Raw genomic sequence first — 27,186 nt, 5'->3', positions numbered from 1 at the left:
TATATTCTTTCCAGAAAAATGTAACTTACTATTTTATCATTCAGGAAATACTGACTGAGCATCTACTACAAGGAAGTACTGTTTTAACCTCTGGGAACACAGAACTGAATTAAGTGGATAAAGTTTCTATTCTCATGTAGTTTACTTTTTTAGCATAGGAGAGTTATGCATAGCAATTACAAAGAAAACTATTTACTTTCATAGACTATGAAGGACAACTCTAAGATTGCCCCCAAGATCTTCAACCCCTAGCGATTACACTTTCTTGTGCTTTCTATTTGAGAGTTCGTAAGACCTTTTTCTATATCATTACATGATGAAGGATTGTTACTCATTTGCTAGGAGATACTCTCCTTTACAGGCTTTCAGTAAGCCACCATATTGTGAGCTGCCTGTGGAGAAGGTCACATGACCAGGTACTAAAGGCAGCCTTTTCCCAACAGCTAACAAGAAATTGGGCCCTCAGTCCAACAGCCTGCAAGGAACTGAATTCTTCCAATAACCACCTGAGCTTGGCAACAGATCCTCTTCTAGGAGGTGATCCTCCCCTCTCCTCCTCTCAATCCTCAAATGAAAGAAAGTCCTTAACTGCAGCCTTCTAGCATATCCATCTAAGCCATGTGCAAGACTTATGACCAATAAAAACTGTAAGATATGGGGAGCCTGGGTGGCTCAGTCATTAAGTGTCTGCCTTCAGCTCAGGTCATGATCCCAAGGTCCTGGGATTGAGCCCCTCATCGGGCTCCCTGCTCCGCTGGGAGCCTGCTTCTTCCTCTCCCACTCCCCCTGCTTGTGTTCCCTCTCTCACTGGCTGCCTTTCTCTCTCTCTCTCTCTGTCAAATAAATAAATAAAATCTTTAAAAAAAAAACCCTGTAAGATAATAAATATACGTTGTTTACCACTAAGTTTGAGAGATAACTGGTTCAGGAATGGATAATTTAAACATCATCTCATTACAAATAAAGTATACATTGTATCATTTTATATATTAAACCATTTATTTTTCCTTCAATTAACATTTATTAATTATCTGCTATGTGTCGGATATTGTACTGGTGACACATATATTAAATTTTCATCAAAGAATGACATTTCTTAAAAAACAGAATGACATTTCTTTGACTGTGAATCTAAATCTAAACATATTTTGAAAAACACAAATAAAATATAATTATGTAAATAACATTTTAAGTTAAATTCAATCTTTTTATTTAGCAAATTAAATCAACTTATATTAGTCAAATTAGATATTTATTCAAGAAATAAAGTTCTTTAATACTTCTCAAATACATTCTAATGCTTATAACATATATTGAGCCCAACACAATAATTTATAAAATGTAGAACTTATGGTTCTCTTCCATATTTCTCTGTTAAGATAAATAACATTTGAAACTGCATTCTCTGATAGCCTTTGGAATTTCTGTGGTAAAACTTAACAATTTGTTTTACATTTATTCTAACCAAGTTCTATTTTACTAAGAATAGGGTCATAATTATAACCTAAGATTGTCGACTCCCGTTGTCTATTTGATGTTTTAACTCAGTGTTATTCATTGTAGTTTACCAATAACAATTGGCCCTCAAAGGCTATAACTAAATGCCTTACCTCTACCCTTCACTAATAAAATAGTGAGTAAATTACTTAATACTTGAGAGTTGACCCTCCAGGGTCTCAATTATCCACACAAATGAAGAAATTAGTAAACGAAATTTGATATAAGCATACTATTTTTAAATTATCTTGAAAATAATTTTTAAAAATTCCTCTGTTAAAGTTTTGAAAAATTAAATAACTCTGTTCAAAACAAAAACGAACTATGCTTTCTTCACTGCTTTCATCCCTATGTTAAAGCCATAGCCCTATCCTACTGAACCCCACTCAAACTAAGAGGAATAGAGAGAGAGAATGGCTTCTTGCCTAAAAACTCAATAAGGACCATATAATTGATAATATTAAAACTCAGCAGATTTTTAAGTAGCTAAATTAACAGTTATTAGAGGAGCTAAATTAACAGTTATTAAAGGCACATAGTGAAGTATTGGATCCGTTTCTTCTTCTTGTCAATGATAAGTGTACATAATTTAAAAGGAAGAAGAATAATTAAAGGAGATAATGTTCTATATAATGACATTAAGACTTGCCACTCCAACTGTGGCCTGCAGACTAGTCATATGGGTATCACTTGAAAGCCTGTTTAAAAATAGTCTTGGGCTTCATCTCATATTTTAAAAATTACAGTCTGGTTTTCAACAACATCTCCAAGGAACTAGTATGCAAATTATAGTTCTAGGGGCACTGCCATAAATTAATGACTACCAAGAAATATGGCAGTAAGAAAGATACTTCTCACCTCTTCATGAGTTTCATTTGTACTGTCACTGAAAAATGGTTTTTGTCCTAAGATCTCTCTATCTCTGTCTCTATCTATGTCTATATAAAAGGGCAAGGGTGGGGGAATGGAATGGAGTGTGGCTGAAATGAGACGAGCTCAGCATAGTTATGAAGGAGGAAGGTAGTCCTCTTAGCCAGGATCATAGTCCTAAAGACAACCTAGTGAGGTTGGGAACTGGTTCATTCATCCACCAGTGAAGGGACTTCAAATCTTTTGATTCTGGGAAATCCAGATGCCAGATTCGGGCTACATAAAATTAGTCAAAGCTTAAGGCAAAATGGTGAATGGTGGTACTAATAAGGGCAGGGATAAATGATAATAAAAGACTTTCAGAATGGCAGTGCAAATGGTCCACAGAACTGCTCCCCAGTAAAACAAACATAACTTCATATAAGTGAAGATTATATTAAAAAAAAATACACAACCATTCAAAGTCTCTGGAAACTGTCCTTAAAGGCATACAGAAAAGGAAGAAGTATTTATTCAGTAAAATCTGCTAAAACTTGATAAAAATAAGGAGAATCTGTGACGTTTGAAACAAGATCCACTGTCTCCCTCCTCCTCATAGCTCAGCATGACACAAACTCTAGGCAAACACATCGAGAATACAGGATTTACCCCATATTCCCAGTCAAAGTCCATGGTTTCTTCCTTGTAAGGGAAACACCACCAGCAGTTTTCCTCACTATAGCTACAGTTGCAGAACTAAATTCCTGGTGAGTGTGGCCAGGTCAGAGACTCACGGCTGCACAACCCCACTCATACTGCAGAGTTTCTGTGTCAGGTGCAGAGCAGTCAGAACACTGAGGCCCTGATTGCCCTTGTGCAACCTTGTTCAAAGTGCAGAGGTCCAACATTGGAAACTGCAAGTCCAAAAATGTGGGACATCATAAGCTTACCAACATATGCATAGCGGGAGAACCAGAAGAAGAGAAAGAGAAATAAGCAGAAAATATTAGAAAAACTAATCGCTGAAAACTTGCCAAATTTGATTAAAAACATGATTCTACACCACAAAAAATATTAGTAGTAGGATAAACACGAGGAGACCCACATCCAGGCACACCATGCTAGAAATACTGAAGGCCGAAGTTCTTTGTCTCTTACAAGGGAACGTTCAATAAGGCTAACACCTGACTTCTCATCAGTAGTCATGGAGACAAGAAATCAATAGGATGACACATTAAAATGCTGAGAGAAAAAAGAAAACAATCAGCCAAACAAGAATCCTATATCCAGAACAACTTTCTAGAATGAAGGTATAATGAAGACAATCCTATAGAAACAAAAGCAGAAAATGTGTTGCCAGCAAACTTGCCTTAGAAGGAATACTAAAGGAAATTCTTTAGGCTGAAACAAGTGACCCCGTACAGTAATTTGATTCACATGAAAAAGCAAAAAGCACCAGTAGAGGTAAATGAATGTTTAAGTATTCATATTTATTTCCCTTGCTTCTTTTAAGGGATTTAAAAATCAGTTGAATTTTAAAAGTATATAATTATATTATTAAATCTCTAACATATAGAAATAGATTTGCCAGCAACAACACAGAGGATGAGGGCCGGGAAAAGACTGCGGGGAGAAAGGCGACATCAGATGGTAACTTGAATCCATAGGAACAAAAAAAGAGGACCAGGAACAGTAAATAAAAAGATTATGGCAAACATTATAAACATATACTTGCTTTTCTTTCTACCCCCAATTTCTTTAAAGGTATATAATTATATAAGGTAATAATTCAACAATATATTTTTTTATTTATAATATGAATACATGTAATATGTGTAGGAAAAATATCACAAAGAGGCAGAAATGGAGTAGAGCTAGATAGGAGTAATGTTTATATATCTTACTGAAATCAAAGTAATATAAATTTGAAGTGCATTCTGACAGCTTAAGATGTACATGGGGAGCCCTAGGGCAACCGCTAAGAAAGTGACTGAAAAATATACTGAAAAAAATCATTAAAGGAATTAAATGTTACACTAGAAAATACTTATTTGGTGCAAAACAATTAGTAAAACTGGAAGGGAGGAATAAGAAAGTCATGACCATATAGAGAGCGAAGTGAAGGGGCACCTAGGTGGTGCAGTTGGTTGGGACACCGACTCTTGGTTTGGCTCCAGTCCTGATCTCAGAGTCTTGAGACTGAGCCCCACATCAGACTCCACACTGAGTTTCCCTATCGCTCTCTCTCTCTCCCCCGTCCCTCCCCTCTGCGCGCTCTCTCTCTTTCCTATCTCTCTCTAAAATAAATAAATAAACCTAAAAAAAAAAAAAGAGAGAGCAAAGTGAAAATGCCAGACGTAAGTATATTCAAATATATCAATGATAGCATTAACTGAGGAGGCATTAAAATCCAATCAAAGGCACAGGGTATCAGAATGAATTTTTAAAAATATTATCCACCTTTATGCAGTCAACAGGATTCACAATTTAGATTCAAAGATACCGTAAGTTGTGGCCATCTAATATGGTTTTCTGTCTCTAAGATACAGAAAGGAACTGAAGCCATTATGTAATCAGTCAGTTTGTTGGGGTAAAAAATGTGATTGAATCTTGAGAAAGCATTCCAAGCAGAAGCAAGAATTACAATGCAACTAATGTCCTTATCCCCTTTAATTTTAATGCCCTCCTTTCTGCAGTGCAACAATTTTTATATTTTCTTGTGCGTACCATATGAGCATTATTAGAGTTTATAAAAGAATTCAAAACATTGGCTCCTATTTTTGTAAATTCATTTTCATAAGATCTGACATGGGCCTCAGTAATCCAATTTTTATAACACCACTTTGACATATTCTCTTGGCTACCCAGACGGTAATATCAATGAGGGGTCTACCTAATGGTGTGAATAATACCAGGAGGTGGTTATGATTCAGAAAAATCTTGGAAGTTCTTGCCACAATCTCTTGTCCTTCCACTACAGTTTTTCCTTCTCTTTCCCGCAAAATTAGTGTGTTTTTTGTACTTTTATTATCCCCGTCAGCATAAAAGCAATTTTTAATACCATTCATTTCAGGGGCAAACAAATCCTAACATCAAATGCCCTTCCATAAAATACATGATTTCTCTGCTTCTTGTCATAACTACGCTGTATAGCTAGTTGCCATCACAAATTAGTTGACAACTTAGTTTGGCTTTACTTCTTGGCGTCCCTTTTTTTATCAACGCACTAAAATCAAGCGTCCATCTTCATGTTTGTATGCAAACATGGATCTTGAAAATTTATCATTTTTATGATGCCAAATTCAACCGACATCTTAAAATATGTGGTCTTCATCTTACTATACTGTCAGCAGCATTCAGGGCAGTAGATCACTCTTCCCCTCTTTAAACATTCTTCTCTCTTGCCTCTCCTTGTTTTCATTCTAGTCTATGATTACTTCTTCCTGTCCCACTTGCTAACTTTCATGCATATCCCCAAACTCAACATTTTGGAGTTTTTCATAACTTGATTCTTATTATTATTTCTTATCCTCTGTCTCTACAAAGTCTTCCTGGAAAACCTCATCCATTTATACGTGTTTAAATATTACGCAGATACTATGCAGGTGATTCAAGAATATAGCTCTATCTCTTTGGGGTGCCTAGGTGTCTCAGTCCTTTAAGTGGGCAACTCTTGGCTTCAGCTCAGGTCATGATTTCATGAGTCCTGAGATCAAGCCCCACGTCAGCCTCTCTGTTTTCTCTCTTAAAATCATCAATCAATCAATCAATCTTTAAAAAAAGAATATATATCTACTTCTTTGACCTCAATTTTAAGCTGTGTTCTCTATGTATATAATTTCCTTTCCACAACCCTGTAAGAAGTGCCCAATAGTATTTTCAGTATTTTTGCGATCAATATCTCTTTGTTTTCTCTTGTTAACTTGTTCTTCTCTAAGCTTTCCTGCATCAGCAGATGGTAGTAGGCTTTATTCAGTGGCCCAAACTGTGCATTTAACTGTTATTTAGGTCAGTCTGCCACCAGATCTTTATAACTGTATATCCAAAATATAGATCAAGTAAGTGTCAAAGATTAAGTTGATTTCTGATTCTCACAAACTTGAAGGAGGGAATAACTGAGAGCCACAATACGGATCAACAGTCCATCCCTGCTCTGATCAGCTCCTGACAAGTAGGTAGAATTACATTCAAAAACAGCTTTGGAGCCAAAGTTCTCCCCCCGAGGGGAGTTCTTATAGAAGGAGTGTCATATGTTGGTCAGATATACCAAAAAGAACTTATTAGAAATTTCTCCAAATATAGTTGAAATACACTTTCTAACTTTATATACCAATTCCTTCCTAACCTTACAATTATGTAATCGAGTTTCTACTGCAGAAGACCACTTATTGGTAAATAGTATACTTGAAAAATTTTGTATTTAAGACTGTCAGTGCTGAGCTACTTAAGAACACCTGGGCTTTAAATGGAAGGGTATTACAAAAAACTGATACGAAGAGCATAATTCGGCACTAATAAGAGCCCTACTCCCACATCTATGACGTATTTCTCTTTTATTTGTATGCTTGCTGCATATTAAGTTCTCAAGAGACCCTATCTCACATTTTCCCTGTGATTGTTGTTCTTGTTAAGTACCTTATTACCTGCCAACACCCAGCCCTGCTTCTAATTTACAAAGCAGTTTTGAAGATTTTCTCATGCTTTCTAATTTATCTCTCTTTTAGGATTTTTCCTGTGTCTTTGAATGGACAGTGCACAGACTTCCCTGGTCTTATGATAAAGGTAAGACCCTCCGCATGCTCTGTAGAAGGCAGATAGGCCCACCTTTTACTCCGTACGTTCATTCAGCCTGCCATCTTTGCTTGGACTTTACTACCCTTTTTATACCTATCACAATCCTTCTTTAAAACTCAAATTAAAAGTTACTACTCCAGCAACATCTATTGAAAACTTGATAGTAAAAATAATTGCTACCTTTCTCTAATCTCACATTTTTTTATTAAACTTATATGAAAGATTTTCTTCACAGATAGTCTGCGATTTTGAATTAATGTGTCCTAGTCTTGTCTCTTCCACATGACTATTTCCTTGTGAGCAGGAAGCGTTTTACTTGTTTTGTAACCGTCTTGCACAATACAGTATCTGTCACAAGGCAGGCACTTAGCCAATATTTGGTGAGTGAATTTGTTACTTTGGTTCTCTTTTTTCTTACTTTAATTTGAAGCATACAAATAAAGGCGCTGCGTTTTGAGACCTCACTCATGTAGATTTGGAAACTTCGTGATAAAGAACCTTATTAGTATGAGAGGACAGTTTGACATACTGACAAATTGGAATGTTTTTAGAGAAAACCCTTCAAGTTCATATTTTTTTAAGTAAGGTGACCTCATACTAAAAATTATAGTGTATTTCATTTACTAGATACTTGAGAAAGGGTAGCCAAGGAATAAATTTGCAAATACCAAGAAATCATAGGTTACAAAATAAAAACCATCATGGCTTTAGGAGAACAAATTGTGAAAAAAATTCTAAATTCCATCAATGACAGAATGACAGATTTTGTGGATAGGAGGAAGCACTAAATGTAATATATTTGGACTTCAATAAAGCTTTTGATTTTTTTTCTCTATGATATATGTATTTTGAAGGTGGAAAATGTGGCTTCAGTAATTATGCTGTCAGGATGGAAGATTGCAGGAATGACAGATAGTCATTCTTGGTCCAATTTTGAATTAAGAGAGTAGTATCTAGTACCTATCAAATGGCAATCTACAAGCTAATGACCTTAGGTCAAGATCACCTAAGTATACTATATGTTCTAGATGTTCTAAATGTGTGTATGCTGAGGGGACAGATAATATTAATAAAAATACATTTTAAAACTATTATATATGGAACAGTGTGTGCAGTGAGTATACCTGCATTGTCTCATTTCTCTTACACAGTAAGTAACCCTGAAAGATTGGTATTATTATCTCAACTGTAAGAGAAAAACATGAAGTTTTTCTGATTTTCCAAAAATAGGTCTCGGATTCAAATTCAGTTCTGTCTGATTCAGAAACCAATGATTTTAACCATTATGCCTTTATCGTCTAAAAGAAAATGAAATCGTACGAGAGATTGGTTTTCGTTCTTGCTTTATTTGTAGCATCAATTGCTCATAATTCTCAATGCTTGCCAATGCTGTTCTTTTATTTGTGTTAGTTTTCTCATTACTTTAAGAAAAGGAGAAAAGATGGGGACAGTGCAGCCATCTTGCATGGATCTCCTCCACATACTTCCTTGATTAAAATAAATCAACTGGGATAGTTAAAAAAAATTCATAGAATGAATGACGTTTGTGGTGGATTTGTATTGTATCAATTTTTTGTTTGCCAGAATGTCGTTCCTTGCAGAGTTCAGGGTAGGTCTGGAAGACAGAGGTGAAGTAACAGCTATATGTCAGAGCTCGAGGTGCTGTTGTCCCTCAGGATGTGGGTTGCTTATCTTTCTCACCGTGTCGGCTGGGGCAGCAGCTGGGCTTGCAGCAACAATGCAGCTCTTGCCATTCTGCCCACTGAACCAAGTGTGCATCTAGCTCCGTGAGGAAGGCAACCCGCTTCTCCTAAAGGACATTTGCAATCATCTAGGCTAGGAGCTTGGGGCTCATGAGAAGCCAACAAGGATTCCGTTTGTGCTCCAGAGAACCAATTTATCCTTTCTTGTGCATCTTCCCTTCCCAGCCACCTGTCTGCTCACTTCAGGTTTCCACAGACACAGAAGAAATGACCATAGGTTGTTAAACCATTTCCCACAATTGTCTGAATCAAATCTGCGTAATAAGTTCTTTGTTATATATAACTTTCATTGTTTCTTCTTCTCTGACTAAACCATGACTGATACAACATCTTTGACAAAATTCAGTGATAGGAAACACTCATGAATTCCATGACGTGATCAGGAGTAGCCCACTCACAACTCAGTGGCTATGGGGCTAACACATGAGAGGCTGATATATGGCCTTAGTTGCCAATGTAAAATATTTAAAAATAGAATACCTGATAATAAATGTAGGAGAAATGTTAGAATAAGAAAAATCACAATTTTACAACTCCTAATGAAATAATTGATTCTAGGAAAGATAATTAATTGGTAAAAAAAATGAAATGAAGTATTGGGGGGAAGTATGGTGAAGAAATGGGAGCTCACTGTCTTCGTCTCAACGCGTAGGTTATTCTTCAGGTCACTGAGAGGGAAAACCAGATATCTATGCCCCTCAATATGATGCAGTGTGAAGTTCACACCAGCCATGATCTATTCTTACACACAATGTTAAACCTGAATCAAATAAAACCTTTATACAAAAATCTAACTTACAAGAAATATGGGAAATGGAAGAATATGTAAAATAGCATCATGAGGGAAAAAAAGCCCACAATGTGAGACATTATCTGGGATAATTGACACGATTTCCTCAACAAGTCAGTGTCACAGAGAAGAGAACACCTAAAGAACATAATAATCAAAAATATTGTGGGGGCTCCTGGGTGGCTCAGTCAGTTATGAATCTGCCTACAGCCCAGGTTGTGGTCCCAGGTTCGTGGAATGAGCCCCACATCAGGCTCCCTGCTCAGGGGGTAGCCTCTTCTGCCTCTCCCACTCCCCCTTCTTGTGCTCTCTCTCTCTCTGTCAAATAAATAAATAAAGTCTTAAAAAAAAAAAAAGCATTGTGTGCACCTCATTTGGAACCTTATTTGAATAAACACACATAAAAGAATAGCAGATTTGAGACTACTGGGGAAATTTTAATATGTAATGGAAGAGGAGAGATTATTGTTAATTTTTAGTTGTAATTTTATCACTGTGGTTATGCAAACAAAAAATTCCTTTTTTAAAACAAATGCATAATGAAGTATGTAAAGTTGAAAACATGAGGTCTAGGATTAGGATTTTCTTGAAGTCCATGGTCAACAACAACAACAGAAGCTAGGTGAAGTAGGTTTGAAAAACTCTTGAGAGGTATTGATTCTCGATGATAAACATGAAGATTCAATATCCTATTCTCTTCACTTTTGTTCTACATATAAACATTTTAATAATAAAAGTTTTAAAACCTCAAAAATATTGTATATTGGCTTCAGCCCCAGAAATAAAGAGAAACCAGGAGATTATCCTGATTTTATTTAATTAATAGAATTAATAGAATTTATCAAGGTTAGGAGAAGGATAAGAAAAGGATGGATAAGCTTCAAATAAGAGTGGGTTGGACTGTAGACTACAAAAAATAATTTAGGTTTCCATTTATTCAAAAAGTAAAAGAACAGGTTTTTTTTTATGTATAACTGCAGGAAGGTAGAAAAATTATTTTAGTAGATAAATTAAAATTTTAATTCATATTCTTTCAAATTCCCATACTAAGGATAATAATGTTCAAATGCATTTAAAAATACATTTATATTCCTAAGCTACAAGCATTGCAAATAAAGAATTTACAAAACTAATGTATATGCACATATACGTTTGAATATATACAATATACATATACATAATGCACATTATATAATATACATATATACATTATATATACATACTATGCATATGTATATTATATAGAACCTACACATATATATTATATGTATGTGTGTATATATATATATAGTATGTGATAATATATGCATAAATATATACATACACATATATATGGAATATTACCCAATTAAATAAGAAGGTAATTTTTTCATGTAATAATTGAGATATATTACAAGTAAGCCTCAGTTCCTCTACCATAACTGACTGAAGGGTTAAAGTAAACTTGCAAAAAATTCTAAAGTTTATACAAAAGAGGAACCCCTCCACCATTTTGTTTTGTTGTTTGGGTTTTTTTTGTTTCTGTTTTTGTTTTCTTTTGCTAGTTTAGTGTGGCCCTCTCTGTGCTTCTCTTCTAGATACACTGCAGCCTTGTGAGAGACCTCGAGCCAGAGTCACAGAGCTAAGCCAGAGCCAGGCTGTTGACTACAAAATATGTGCTATTATAAACAATTGTTCTAAGCTACTAAATTTGGGGTAATTTGTTAAACAGCTACATATTACTAATACATCACTGTTTCTATTTTTTTTTTTTATTAATAATGATTTTTTATTATATTATCTTAGTCACCATACAGTACATCCCCGGTTTTCGATGTAAGGCTCGATGATTCATTAGTTGTGTATAACACCCAGTGCACCATGCAATATGTGCCCTCCTTACTACCCATCACCGGTCTATCCCATTCCCCCACCCCCTCCCCTCTGTAGCCCTCAGTTTGTTTCTCATAGTCCATAGTCTCTCATGTTTCATTCCCCCTTCTGATTACCCCCCCTTTCTTTATCCCTTTCTTCCCCTACTGATCATTCTAGTTCTTATGTTCCATAGATGAGAGAAATCATATGATAGTTGTCTTTCTCTGCTTGACTTATTTCACTAAGCATTATCTCCTCCAGTGCCGTCCATGTTGTAGCAAATGTTGAGAACTCATTCTTTCTGATTGCTGAGTAATATTCCATTGTATATATGGACCACAACTTCTTAATCCAGTCATCTGTTGCAGGGCATCTCGGCTCCTTCCACGATTTAGCTATTGTGGACATTGCTGCTATGAACATTGGGGTGCATATGGCCCTTCTCTTCACTACGTCTGTATCTTTGGGGTAAACACCCAGTAGTGCAATGGCTGGATCATAGGGTAGCTCAATTTTTAACTTTTTAAGGGACCTCCACACGGTTTTCCAGAGTGGCTGTACCAACTTGCATTCCCACCAACAATGTAGGAGGGATCCCCTTTTTCCACATCCTCTCCAACAATTGTTGTTTCTTGCCTTGTCTATTTTTGCCATTCTAACTGGCGTAAGGTGGTATCTCAGTGTGGTTTTGATTTGAATTTCCTTGATGGCTAATGATTTTGAACATTTTTTCATGTGTCTGTTAGCCATTTGTATGTCTTCATTGGAAAAGTGTCTGTTCATATCTTCTGCCCATTTTTTGATTTGTTTATTTGTTTCTCGTGTATTGAGTTTGAGAAGTTCTTTGTAGATCTTGGATACCAGTCCTTTATCTGTAGTGTCATTTGCAAATATATTCTCCCATTCCGTGGGCTGCCTCTTAGTTTTTCTGACTGTTTCCTTGGATGTGCAGAAACTTTTAATCTTGATGAAGTCCCATAAATTCATTTTATCTTTTGTTTCTCTTGCCTTTGGGGATGTGTCATGAAAAAGGTTGCTTTGGCTGATGTTGTAGAGGTTGCTGCCTATGTTCTCCTCTAGAATTTTGATGGATTCCTGTCTCACATCGAGGTCTTTCATCCATTTGGAGTTTATTTTTGTGTATGGTGTGAGATAGTGGTCAAGTTTCATTCTTTTGCATGTAGCTGTCCAATTTTCCCAGCACCATTTATTGAAGAGACTGTCTTTTTCCCACCGGATGTTTTTTCCTGCTTTATCAAATATTAGTTGCCCAAAGAGCTGAGGGTCCATTTCTGGGCTCTCTATTCTGTTCCATTGGTCTATGTGTCTGTTTTTGTGCCAGTACCATGCTGTCTTTGTGATCACAGCTTTGTAGTACAGCTCGAAATCTGGCATTGTGATGCCCCCAGCTTTGTTTTTCCTTTTCAACAGTTCCTTGGAGATTCGGGGTCTTTTCTGGTTCCATACAAATTTAAGGACTATTTGTTCCAGTTCTTTGAAAAACGTTCTCGGTATTTTGATCGGGATAGCATTGAAAGTGTAGATTGCTCTGGGTAGCATGGACATTTTAACTATGTTAATTCTTCCGATCCATGAGCATGGAATATCTTTCCATCTTTTTATGTCTTCCTCAATGTCTTTTAAGAGTGATTTATAGTTTCTAGAATAAAGGTCCTTTACGTCTCTGGTTAAGTTAATTCCAAGGTAACGTATGGTTTTTGGTGGTATTGTAAATGGGATGGATTCCCTGATTTCTCTTTCTTCGTTCTCGTTATTCGTGTACAGAAATGCAACTGATTTCTGAGCATTGATTTTGTATCCCGCCACGTTACTGAATTGCTCTATAACTTCTAATAGTTTGGGAGTGGCTTCTTTTGGGTTTTCCATATAGAGTATCATGTCGTCTGCGAAGAGAGACATTTTGACTTCTTCTTTGCCGATTTGAATACCTTTGATCCCTTTTTGTTGTCTGATTGCTGTTGCAAGGACTTCTAGTACTATGTTGAATAATAGTGGTGAGAGTGGGCATCCTTGTCGTGTTCCTGATCTTAAGGGAAAGGCTTCCAGCTTTTCCCCATTGAGAATAATATTTGCAGTAGGCTTTTCATAGATGGCTTTTATGAGATTGAGAAATGTACCTTCTATTCCTACACTCTGAAGGGTTTTAATCAGGAAAGGATGCTGTATTTTGTCAAATGCTTTTTCGGCATCGATTGAGAGGATCATATGGTTCTTGAGTCTTTTCTTGTTGATATGATGTATCACGCTGATTGATTTGCGAATATTGAACCACGCTTGCATCCCAGGTATGAATCCCACTTGATCGTGGTGGATAATCCTTTTAATGAACTGTTGGATTCTATTAGCAAGTATCTTGTTGAGGATTTTGGCATCCATATTCATTAGGGAAATCGGTCTGTAATTCTCCTTTTTGAGGGGGTCTTTGCCTGGTTTGGGGATCAAGGTAATATTGGCCTCACAGAATGAGTTTGGTAGCTTTCCTTCTGTTTCTATTTTTTGAAATAGCTTTAGGAGAATAGGTATTATTTCTTCTTTGAATGTTTGGTAGAATTCCCCAGGAAAACCGTCCGGGCCTGGAGTTTTGTTATTTGGAAGGTTGTTTATCACTGACTCAATTTCTTCATAATTAATTGGCCTGTTTAAGAAATCAATTTCTTCCTTTTTCAATCTTGGTAGTTTATAGGTTTCCAGGAAGGATTCCATCTCTTCCAGATTGCTTAGTTTATTGGCATATAGCTGTTGATAAAAATTTCTAATAATCCTTCCAATTTCAATGGTGTTCGTCGTGACCTCTCCTTTTTCATTCATAATTTTAATAATCTGGGTCCTTTCTCTTTTCTTTTGGATAAGTCTTGCCAGTGGTCTGTCAATTTTATTGATTCTCTCCAAGAACCAGCTTCTAGTCCTGTTGATCTGCTCTACTGTACTTCTGGTTTCTGCTTGATTGATTTCAGCTTTAATTTTGGTCAACTGCTTCCTTGTGCGTGGATTAGGCCTGTCCCTCTGTTGCTGTTCCAGCTTCTTGAGGTGAGAATATAAAAACTGCATTTTAGATTTTTCTATTCTTTTGAGTGAGGCTTGGATGGCTATGTATTTCCCCCTTAGGACTGCCTTTGCAGTATCCCATAGGTTTTGGACTGTTGTATTTTCATTCTCATTGGTCTCCATAAATTGTTTAATTTGATTTTTGATTTCCTGGTTTATCGAGTCATTCCTGAGCAGGATGGTTCTTAGTCTCCAAGTGTTTGAGTTTCTTCCAAATTTTTCCTTGTGGTTGAGTTCCAATTTCAGAGCGTTGTGGTCTGAGAATATGCAGGGGATAATTTCAATCTTTTGGTATCGGCTGAGACCTGTTTTGTGTCCCAGAACATGGTCTATTCTTGAAAATGTTCCATGGGCATTAGAATAGAATGAGTATTCTTTGGTTCTGGGGTGTAGTGTTCTATATATATCTAAGAGGTCCAACTCGTCGAGTATGGCATTCAAAGCCTTTGATTCTTTGCTTAGTTTTTGCCAGGGTGTTCTGTCTATTTCTGAGAGTGGAGTGTTGAGGTCCCCTACTATTAATGTATTTTTATCTATATGTCTCTTTATTCTGGTTAAGAGTTGGCTTGTGTATCTTGCTGCTCCCCTGTTGGGGGCATATATATTTATAATTGTCATATCCACTTGTTGAATACTTCCTTTAAGAATAATATAGTGCCCTTCTGCATCTCTAACTATAGTCTGTAGTTTAAAATCCAATTTATCTGATATGAGAATTGCTACCCCAGCTTTCTTTTGAGGTCCATTTGCGTGAAAGATGGTACTCCATCCCCTTACTCTCAGTCTGAATGCATCTTTGGGTTCGAAATGAGTCTCTTGTAGACAGCAAATGGATGGGTCATGTCTTTTTATCCAATCTGCAACCCTGTGGCGTTTGAAACCAGAATTTAAACCATTAATGTTCAGGCTGAGTACTGAGAGATATGCTTTTAATTCTGCCATGTTGTCAGTAAAGTCTTTGTTTGTATTGGCTGTGACTTTCTGTTTTGTATCACTCTTGGGGCCTTTTTACTTTTATAGAACCCCCCGTAATACCTCCTGTAGGGCTGGTTTCGTGGTTACGAAATTGGCTAGTGACTGTCGATTCTGAAATGTCTTTATTTCTCCATCAATTCTGAATGACAGCCTTGCTGGATAAAGGATCCTTGGCTGCATGTTTTTCTCTGAAAGAGCTTTAAAAATGCTCCCCCAACCCTTTCTCTCATTCCAGGTCTGTGTAGACAGGTCTGATGTAATTCTGATGCCTTTGCCTTGGTACGTGAGAAATTTCTTTGCCCTGGCCGCTTTCAGTACTGTTTCCTTGGATCTCATATTTGCGAGTTGCACTATGACGTGACGTGGTGTAGGTCTGTCATGGTTGAGCTTGGGAGGGGTCCTCTCTGCCTCTTGGACACGAATTTTTGTTTCCCTTGCTAGATTAGGGAAGTTTTCAGCTACAATTTGTTCAAATATCTCTTCTAGACCTCTGTTTTTCTCCACCCCCTCGGGGATGCCGATGATTCTAACATTGGATCGTTTCGTTGAGTCAGTAATCTCCCGTAGCCAACATTCGTGGGCGTGGATTTTTTTAAGACCATCTTCTATTTTTATTTTTTCCTCTATTAACCCATCCTCCAATTCACTAACCCTTTCCTCCGCTTCCGTGACCCTGGCCGTCAGAGCCTCTAGTTTTGCCTGCATTTGGCTCATAGAATTTTTAATTTCTGTCAAATTCGCTCTCATTTCCGCCCTTAGGGATTGTATATTCTCAGTAATATTTTCCTGAATACTTTTTTCAAGTCTACTCATTATCTTGACCATTGTTACTCTGAATTCCATTTCTGATAATTTGGTTACATCCATATCCGTTACTTCTGTGGCAGAGGCCACTGACTCACTGTCTTTTCTTTGCTGGGGGGGGCTTCTCCTTCTTGTCATTCTGATGAAGAGAGGTTGCGGGGTTTCCAGAGCCCAAAATTATTGACTGGGTCCCAGGCCGTGCCCCTTGTTTTATAGGGATCTTAGAGATGTGGGCTTCTTCTTTAAAGATTTTATTTATTAACTTATCTGAGAGAGGGAGACAGACAGTCAGCAAGAACGAAACAGAAGCAGGGGGGTGAGAGAGGAAGAAGCAGGCTCCCAGCGGAGGAGCCCGATGAGGGACTCCTTTCCGGAACGCCGGGATCACGCCCTAAGCCGAAGACAGGCGCTCAATGACGGCGCCACCCAGGCGCCTGGGTTGTGGGCTTCTTGATTTTTCAGCCTGCCTTCTGTGTTCTGGGGGAGGGGCCTGCCGCGCCGATACTCAGGCAACCCTGTTTGGTTAGAGTCTCCGTGTCCCCTGCGAGGGGGGTTGGGGATGGGCACTCTCTGAGCCGGTATTTCCAGGCTTTTGTTCTCTGGCGGCTTTCCCTGGCGGCCGGCTATGCCTCTTCTGAGGGTCAGAGCAGCAGAGGCTGCATTGTCTCAGAACAGAGGGATTGCGGCCCGTTCTCCACTGATGTTCTGGCCACTTTAACTCTGTTACTGTTGGTGCTGCTCAACCCTGCGGCGTCCGGGATGTGCGCACCAACTCGGCGTCCCAGCCCTCACTTCCAGGGCCGGCGCGTCTCTGTCCTTTGTGTTTCTAATGCCGCCAGCCACCGGCCCGCGCGTCTCTGTCCTTTGTGTTTCTAATGCCGCCAGCCACGGGCCGCCCAGTCTCTGTCCTTTGTGTTTCTAATGCCGCCAGCCACCAGCCGCCCCGCGCGCTCCCGGGTCTCCCGGTCTCAGTCTATGCCCGGTGAGCACACCTCGATTCCGGAGTTTCGTGAGAAGCCTGGTGGCGCGCGCACCCGGTTCAGGGTCTCAGTCTGCTGTTTCGCGGGTGCCGACCGCGAGTCCGCCCGCTCCCCCGTGCAGGTGGCCCGCCAGCCGCCAGCCGCCCCGCGCGCGCTCCGGGAGTTCCCGGTCTCAGTCTGGATCCCGTGAGCACACCGGGATTCCGGTGTTCCGGGAGATGCCTGGTGGCGCGCGTTCACGGCTCACCGGTCTCAGTCCGCTCTCTCGCGGGTGCCCTCTGTGTGTCCGCCCGCTCCCCCGTGCAGGTGGCTGCCGCTTCCCGGCGCCCAAACGCGGCGGCTCCCTCCCCCTTCCGTTTATCTTCCGATATCCGTGCACGGTTTACAGCTCCCCTCTTCGTACCTCAATACTCAGCGCTGGAGATGTTCATTTGTACAGATCCAGATGCATCATCCTGCGTCTCAGGCTGATTCCGTGGTTATTTAGGCTGGTCTGGTACCTATCCAGCTCGACTCAGGGGACCGGCTGAAAAAGGGGTCCCCTACTCCTCCGCCATCTTAACCTCACCTCCTAATACATCATTGTTTCTAAATACACATTGACCAGTATAAAGAAATTACTACATTTTAATTGGCAACCATTAGTTTCACTCTTCTTTAAGTTATATTCCACATCTCAAGGTTGGAGGGAACCTAGAATGTCATGCAGCCAACTTATTTCCAAGTTACCTGACATAAAATTCCTGAAGGTTTAAAACATATTTGCACATGAAAAAATCACCTAGCTGTTCACAAAACTTGTCTCCCTTTTCTCCTGGGGACACAGCTCCAGCTAGACTCTTATTTTCTAGACTTCACTGTAGTTAGGTATGTTCTTGTTGCCAGATAGCTGAATCCTGACACTTGATTGTTTCAGAGTGAGTTTTGCTATTTCCAGGTAAACACACAAATAGAATAAATTTCACTTACACATGATGGCTTTTCAATTATTTAAAATACTTAAACATCTTTGGGGCTTTTTTTCCTTTGTGCAGTATTCTTAAATTCTGTGGGTTTCCTCACATGGATTTTGTTCTTTGCCATTTGAAATTATTATATGAGCATATTCCAATATTAGAAGTGATGTCCAGAAATACTTGAAAGAGGGAAAACAATTCATATTCACTCTGTGGTCTTATCCATACACATGAGAGGAATTTCTTTTTCCCTTATTCACATACTTATACATATATTGATCTCGATTACAGTTGTATTTAGGGTTTTTGTTGTTTTGTCCATGACACGTGGTAAACTTCTAAAAAAATGTGAACTTGTCTTTCTTAAATATATAATTTTCCATCAGCTCTGAATTTTGCCAATTAGATATTTGTATTCAAGTGAAATCCTTTATTTATTTTTTCTTACAATGTAGTCTTTTAGATGTGGCATTCATTGGCAAAAGGTTTTCTGGAATGGCAATATTCTTATTCATTCAATTAATCTTTACTTATTTTCTATCATACAGTAAGATAAGCATTTTCCCAAGATCATCATCAAAATCATGATCATGCTGTTTAATAAGGCAGGACTAAGGGCAGAGATCTGAGATCTGCCAGTAGGGAAAACAATATGGTTTGATGATAATTGCTGAGAAACACTATTGAATAAAATTCAAAACTTAACAGTGCAAAAAATGATAATATTATCAAAATGTCAGTCCACATGTATTGACAAAAATAAATACCTGACTTTCAACATCAATCAGAATTGTTATTGTTTTTATTAGGGAAGTATTTCCTCTTTATAACATGAACCTAATCTTCTATCATGAATTCCATTTTGTGTGGTTTTTTTTTTTTTTAAAGATTTTATTTATTTATTCGACAGAGAGAGAGACAGCCAGCGAGAGAGGGAACACAAGCAGGGGGAGTGGGAGAGGAAGAAGCAGGCTCCTAGCGGAGGAGCCTGATGTGGAACTCGATCCCAGAACGCCGGGATCACGCCCTGAGCCGAAGGCAGACGCTTAACCGCTGTGCCACCCAGGCGCCCCATGAATTCCATTTTGAAAGACAAAACAATTCCCCTAAAGTCTGCAGCACTTAAATAATTTAAATTAACTTTAAATTGTGCTTTACTTTACAAGCCCAGAATCACAGCCACAACCTTACTGGAAAGCTTATAAAATTTTGAAATGCTCCAATAATTTTAACTCTTATAGAAGCCTGGTACCTTCCAAATTAAAGTGCTAATAAAAAAATTAGCACTGAAATTTAAATCTCCATGAGCAATGCAGGGTGATTTAAAATTATTGAAGCCTTTCAATTTTTTATGAGCTTTCTATGTGGAAGTGAATCAGGCAGCTTCTTTAATAGCAAAGTATTCACCTAAAAACATACAAACAACATTGTCAGAACTGAACCATTTCCTGGAGCAAATGCCTGTTTGGTTTGTCAAATGTGATATGAAGAAGAACAAACAACAGCACACATTTAAAGATATTATCTATGTGAGCCCCTTCAGGGTCCAGTCACTCCCACACAACTGATTACCTGAAGGTCCTCTGATGTCTGGTGCTATACTTCAGAGAGATGAAGATGGGGAGCAAGGATCAAAGGCTTCCATGAAATATATAAACCTTTGGGGTATGGAAATCACTACCCTAGATCTTATTGTCTTAGACCAGTCCATCTTGTCTGCATCTGAGGCCCATTGGACATACATTAAAAACCTTGAACACATCCTACATTGAGCATATTTTCAAATAAGGTGAAACCACCTCTTTTCTTCTCACTATTAGGAAATGAGTGTCCTGCTGTCTGTGAGTGCACTCTCCCTAGCAAAGCTAGAGTATGCTGGTTTCAGTTGTGGAAATAGTTGTTTGAGATGGTCTGTTTTTCTCTTTTACAAGTTCAGAGGGTATGTCTCTTTCATGAAGTTATAAAACACACCAGAACTTTCTCCTGTTTACAGGGATACACATACTTTTTGCTTGTTTTGACAAGTTGGTCTCATCTTTTCTACTCCCAAGCATACATAACAAAAAGCAGTGAGAGAGAGAAAAAAATAGTCTTCTCACACACATAACTATTCTTACATGTGGACTTGTGTTCCTTGCAGGAATTCCATTCTTTTGCTTCAGTCCCTTGATGTCTGTCACTCTAGAAATAATAGAGAATAGTTTTGAAAACTTCAGAATCTGAGACTTCTTGTAATTATCCCCTATAAAAGGTTTAAGTAAAACACTTTTTTTGGTATTAAAAATGCTCAGGACACTCAAAGTCTGTGGTTTATTTTATATATTTCCATTATAAAAACACATTGATTATAAGAAAATAACTTGGCTTCCTAAATGCATAAGTTAAAAAAAAAAAAGGTAAGCTTCAGGCTTTATCTGCAGGAAAGAATAATTTGTCATGTTTACAGCAGTACTTGAAATTTCAATGTTCCAAAAATGCCTACTTAATTAAGAGGTGCTGTGCTTTCCAGATATCTGGAAGCTAGCATTCTGTTTAAATTTGTTTGTGGTATATGGTGTGGGGGAGGAGGAAGGAAATGTGTTGGCCACTAGAAGGATTTTCAGAGTTCCTGTCTGTACCTTCTTTGATCTTATATTCTGGTGTTTTTTGGCTGATAACCATGGTTTAACTGCTGCCATGGATGGCAGCTGGTAGTGATTTAACCATGTCCAAACCACCACCATCTGCACCCTCCCCTCTTTCTGGTTTCCCAGAAAAATAAATTATTCTTCTCTTTTTTAAGGAGTTTAAAAAAAAAAAATTGCCAGGGTAATAGTAGCACAGGTTACTTTTTATTAATTTCCTCTTCATACCACAATTAACCTTTCCAAAATGCAGGAAGAATGGAAGGTTTTCAGGGAATAGCTACACCCAGGAATCCAGTTTTTTGTTAATCTAACCCATTCCTAAATTGTCTTCTCACAGCGAATCACCCTCTGTTAACGCAACATTATTTGTTGACTCCCCTCTTGAATCTCCCTTAAGAGACCAGGCTTTTACAATAGAGATATAATTTACACGCAAGAGAAGTCACAGATACTGTTTTCATTTCTATGAGTTTTGGAATGATTTATACCTATTTAACTGCTACCCATGTTATAGAGAACATTTTCTTCACCACAAGAATCCCCAGGCAACCACTAGATTTCATATAAATGAAATCATATAGTATGTATTCTCTGTGTCTGTCTTTTTTTGTTCACCATAATAATGGTGCCTACCTGTGTAGGGAAGGAAAAAATTTCCTTTTTTCCTCCAAGATTCTCCTGGCTCTTTTAGAAATTAAACTGACATGAGACAGATCAACAGTAGAACAAACCCAGTTTTATTATGTGCTCACAGAAGCCCAAAAATGAAATTGAGATTCCAGAAATGACCAAAGCAGGCAGTTTTATACATTTATACAAGAGACAATAAATTTGTGAGGAATTGAAAAGATGAATAAAACAGATGTCTGGGAGTATTAATTAGTAAGGTGTTCTAGGTGGAATTTGGATTGAGGTAGCAGGTTAGGAATAAAGCAACAAGGTTTTGTTTCTACAGCTTTCTTGGTTTTAAAGTCCCTACCTCTGGTAATAAGGATGTTTTATACTTTCTAGTACAGGAAGGGTACTTTTCATATGGAGGATTTATTTCCTGCTTTGAAGGGGGCAGAAGTGGGTCTGAGTGTCCCTGCATCAGCTGTTTCCCAAGTGGCTTCAATGTAAAATAATTAACATACCACTGTAGTACATTTCGAAGTGGCCTGCCTTGGGCCTCTATACCTGTAAGTCTACTCTGAAAATGAAGTGGGTAATATATGTATACCTCAGTGTCAACCACATACTAAATGTTTTAGAAGTGTTATTTATGTAACATTTTGTTAAATCTGGATTCAGTGTTAAGCCTAAAACCAAAAAGTAGCAATGATTGCATATTTGAAATAAATCAGGAAAGAACACGGAAATAGTATTTTTGTGAAACTTGGCTTCATATTTCATTGCAGAAAATTAAAAAGTAAAGAATAAAAAATTGACACTTAATGTCTTTAGAAGCAATGTACACTCATAGGATAGGAAGGAAGGAGGGAAAGGGAAGGAAGGAAGGAAGGAAGGAAGGAAGGAAGGAAGGAAGGAAGGAAGGAAGGAAGGAGAGGAAGGGAGGGAGGGAAGGCAGGAAGGAAAAGGAAAGGAAAAAAGGAAGGAAGAAAAAGAGAAGAGCAGAGAATTTTGTTGGGGAGAATTTTGTTGTGATAACATGCGGAGAGCTGCCTTTGGGGAGTACACTTGCTTTGAGCAGGATCAGAAGGACATGCTTCTTACAAACCAGGTAGGGATGTCCAAGGTAAGTGCAGTGAAGGGGGAGAAGTATTCCAGTAGTCTACTGGGGCATTTATGAATTTCAAACATTTGTTATGGCCAGAAAAAACCAACATCTGATTACAGTGTGTCTTACAAGAACTTTTCTGTCTGTCTCTCTCCGCTATTTTGATCCCTGAGGTCATAAGGAAATGGGGGCAGATCTAGGTGGAGGAATAGAAAATCTACCAAACAAACCTCCTTTCCTGCTCACAGCATCCAGTTGAAGGGATAAAGAATAATTTTCCATTTTTACAATGGATGGATTTATTTTTAAATATTCATTTCTAAAATTGAATATTTGCTTATTACTTATTTAATTATTTGATTATATTTAACAAGATTTGAGAAGACCTTTCATATCTGAAACTAATGGATAACTAATGGAACCTGCTTTAAATTTCATCCAGGGCCAGAGAAAAAATGAGTTTCGTAGATCAAGCTGAAACCAGCATTGAGAGAGGGAGGAACTCTTACACTATTATTTGAATCTATTTGTTCACTCCACTTTTCATCTGGCTATTTCTACACATCATTCAAAACACTGATTATATGTCAATTCTTTTGCCAAATTCCTGAGGCCCCATCTAATCTGGAATATGTGACCTTTCAGGGAGCCCACAGCACCCAGTGACAAATTTTATCCTGACACTGTCATTCTAAATTACACTTACTTTTTTGTTACAGACATTGAAAACTTGAGAGAAAGTATGTTTTACCTTCTGCATGCCCAAGTTCTGGAATATTGCCTAGGCCTGAGACTATACTTCATTAGTGTTTGTCTCATGAATAAAGAAACATATTAAGTGAACACATATGTGGCACCTAAGGAAATGGTGTGCATATTTAATGTAAAGAGCTAATAATAGCTCTATGTTGGCATAGTTTTGATTTCTTTTTCTACTCTATGAAATAGTAAAACCACGTTTTAAAATAGCTTATCTTATATTTGCAAAATATAGGTAACATAAAAAGTTCTCTGAGTTTTGTTTTAGAGTAGTCACAATTAAATATGTATTGCTTTAATATAACATTTTTCTATTCAGTCGCATTACTTTATTAATAACATTTTATACATTTTAATAATGATATATGGCTGTTTAAATTGGATTTTTTAAAGAAAAGTTCTGGAGAAAATTACTCTTAAGCCGAATTTATTCGTTACTTATAATTTTTTCCAGAACAAAATGTATGACAGTCAGGCTATGATTTCCATATAATTCTGAATTCCAGTTAGATAACAACTAAAACCATCCTGCATTTAAAGATAAGCATAGAAGAGTGAAAGGATGTGCCTTAAGGACATACATTATCTAATTGATCTTAATGAGGTCTTGTTAGAACAACACAAGCTTCAACTCAAATTTCAGGCTTTGACTTGATCTTGGCTTTTCTTAAAGGTGTGTGTGTGTGTGTGTGTGTGTGTGTGTGTGTGTGTGTATAACTTTGGTAAAAAGTTCCTCACCTCTAAGGTGATTTCTGAAAACTTTTACAGCCCCATATTCTCTCACCTACAGCTTCCATTATGTTTCCCATTTCCTGCTGTGGAACTTCCTCTCTGCTCAGCCCCCATGATCCTTTTGAACTGTTTCTCTTTGAAATCTCTGCCTATGCATTGGCTTCTCCTTAGTCTTAGTAGTCTCTTATTTCTTTCACTTAAGCTTTTCACATAATTATTCTACTAAAAAATGACTACCTGTGGATGAAACAAAATTTCAAGAGTGTTTTGTTTTATTTTATTAAAGGCCATCAGTATTAGAACTCCCACCCTCATCATTCTTTTGAACTAATCCTCTCATTTAAAAGCATCTTAAGAAATGTTAAAAAAAAAATACAGACTTCCTCAATCATGTGCTTAGAAACCAATCTATTGAGAATGGGGTGGAGCTTGGCAATCACTACTTCTAACAGTTTCATGCATGATTATCTTGATTGGTCAAGGTTAGAAATCATTTCATTAGATTACATTTAAATTAGCATGTGTTGCAATGTCTTACTATCACATTTAAATGCATAGCTAATTAACATTATTGAGTAGTTCTCCATTTGTCTCAGTATAAGAGCTTACCCTCTGTTGGCAAAATAGATTCCTCTGCAGATTAAACATTATAACGGGGCAAATCAATGTCAAAAAATAAAAGAATGAACAATTCATGGACCATGTAATACCTACTGTACTCTAAAGGCTTTAATATGTCATAAATCTTAAAGTAAATGTTCATTGAGAGAATATTTTCAATTTATATGTTTAAATGAAATTTTAAAGAGTTTCCATTACTAGAAATGGCCTTACCTCATATTTCATAATATCATAGACCAGAGTATTCTAAATCCAACTAACAAAGCCTAAGCCAGTTAAAAATATCCATAAAACTTAGCAGGAATTGGGTTATGTATTTATACTTAATGAAGCACAAAAGGACTTAATTGAGTCTGAAAATTCTTGTATTTCATGAGTGGTTTATGGAAGTTGAGATATGAGCTGAGTGTGCATGTAAAAAAAAAGTACAGTAAAATTTTAATTGGCACATCTCCACTGAAGCAAAAATTTGCCAATTAAGTGGTATTCTGATTGTAGTGATAGAAATTTGATTTTACAATGTATTCTTTTCAACATTTGCAACAATATTTGCTGGGATTACTATAAACACAGGGAAATTAGGTGACAGCTTGGGAGGCAAAGGTGGAAAAATGTTACTTAGCCCCACATACCATTAATATATTGTCTTCTCTAAGTACAAAAAACTTTCAAAATCCTCTTAAAGGCGTTCCTAGGATTTGAAAATTTTTTCTGCTTTTAGGTTATTTTCTGCTAAAATGAATCAGAAAAAGGAAATACCTGTAGCCATTTATCAGTAATTATTTTGCAAGATTGACATTGAAACTATTTTTTTAAAGATTTTATTTATTTTATTTGAGAGAGAGCAAGAGAGAGTAGGAACAGCAGGGAGGGGCAGAGGGAGAGAGAGAAGCAGACTCCCCACCAAACAGGGAGCCTGACATGGGGCTTGATCCCAGGACCCCTGGATCATGACCTGAGCTGAAAGCTTAACCAAGCTTAACTGACTGAGCCACCCAGGCACTCTGAAATAATTTTTTTTAAAGATTTATTTATTTATTTGAGAGAGAGAGAGATAGTGAGGGGAGGGGCTGAAGGAGAGGGAGAATGAGATCTGAAGCAGATTCCTCACTAAGTCAGAGCCCATCGTGGGGCTCAGTCTCATGACCCTGAGATCATGACCTGAGCAGAAATCAAGAGTCTACAGCTCGGGGCGCCTGGGTGGCACAGCGGTTAAGCGTCTGCCTTCGGCTCAGGGCGTGATCCTGGCGCTCTGGGATCCAGTCCCACATCAGGCTCCTCCGCTATGAGCCTGCTTCTTCCTCTCCCACTCCCCCTGCCTGTGTTCCTTCTCTCGCTGGCTATCTCTATCTCTGCCAAATAAATAAATAAAATCTTTAAAAAAAAAAAAAAAGAGTCTACAGCTCAACCAACTGAGCCACCCAGGCACCCCGACATTGAAACTATTTAACAAAGGGTGGGACCAATCCAAACTAAAGCTGAGTATCAAAAGCTGTATCTTTTTGTACCACCTGAACATCAGCTCTTACAAAGACATATATTGGAAATGAGATACCAGTTAAACACTTAGATACCAGTTAAACACTTAGAGGATTCAGGGGTACTAAAAGTAGAAAAGAGGCATACATGTGTTCAGAGACATTAAAAAATATTATTATTTTGATATAGAAACAAAGCCTTACATGTAAAATTACTGCTACAATTTGTAAAGAATTTACAATTGCTATTCCACATATCAAGTCCAAAAGAGGACTTAACTGAGTCTGAATTTTCAAATTTAAAACTTTCAGCCAAGTTCCTTAGAATAAGTCATTATAAAATATTAGATATTTCTGAATTCCCTAAAATGAAATTTGTAAAATTGATAAACAGTGATAATTATAGAGCATAGAAAAAAGTGTAACCCCCAAAAAGCAATTACAAAATGATTTCTGGGCATTTCAGATCAGTAAATTTTACTTAATGATGCATTAATCACTTGAGTTTTATCTGCATAAATTAGTGGGATTGAACTAGTGAAAGTGCTTAATAAAGATTTAGTATTTATTGCTTTGTTCAAAAATACCACCAGAAATATACTGGAATTCAGTATATGTGAGACACTACTAGGCACTGTGATGCCAAAGGCAAGTATGATATATTAATGGTTTGTATCCTCAAGAAGTCGATAGTTTATTAAGGAAAGCAAGGCATTTGCAGTATATTATGTTCTGAAGCCTAATATGATGACAACATTCAAGATAAACAAATATAAAATATAATAAAATTTTTAAGACGGGTGTTAGACTTTAGATCTAGAAAACTCAGGAAGCACATTACACAGTAGTGTTTAAGAACCCAGACTGTCAGCAAACTGGTGGGCGGGGCTGACTCCTATCAGGTACAGTTGCACAGTTCCCTTA

The sequence above is a fragment of the Ursus arctos genome, unplaced genomic scaffold (genome assembly GCF_023065955.2).
Source record: "Ursus arctos isolate Adak ecotype North America unplaced genomic scaffold, UrsArc2.0 scaffold_10, whole genome shotgun sequence".
NCBI classification, from domain to species: Eukaryota; Metazoa; Chordata; class Mammalia; order Carnivora; family Ursidae; genus Ursus; species Ursus arctos.
This window is presented reverse-complemented; position numbering follows the sequence as displayed.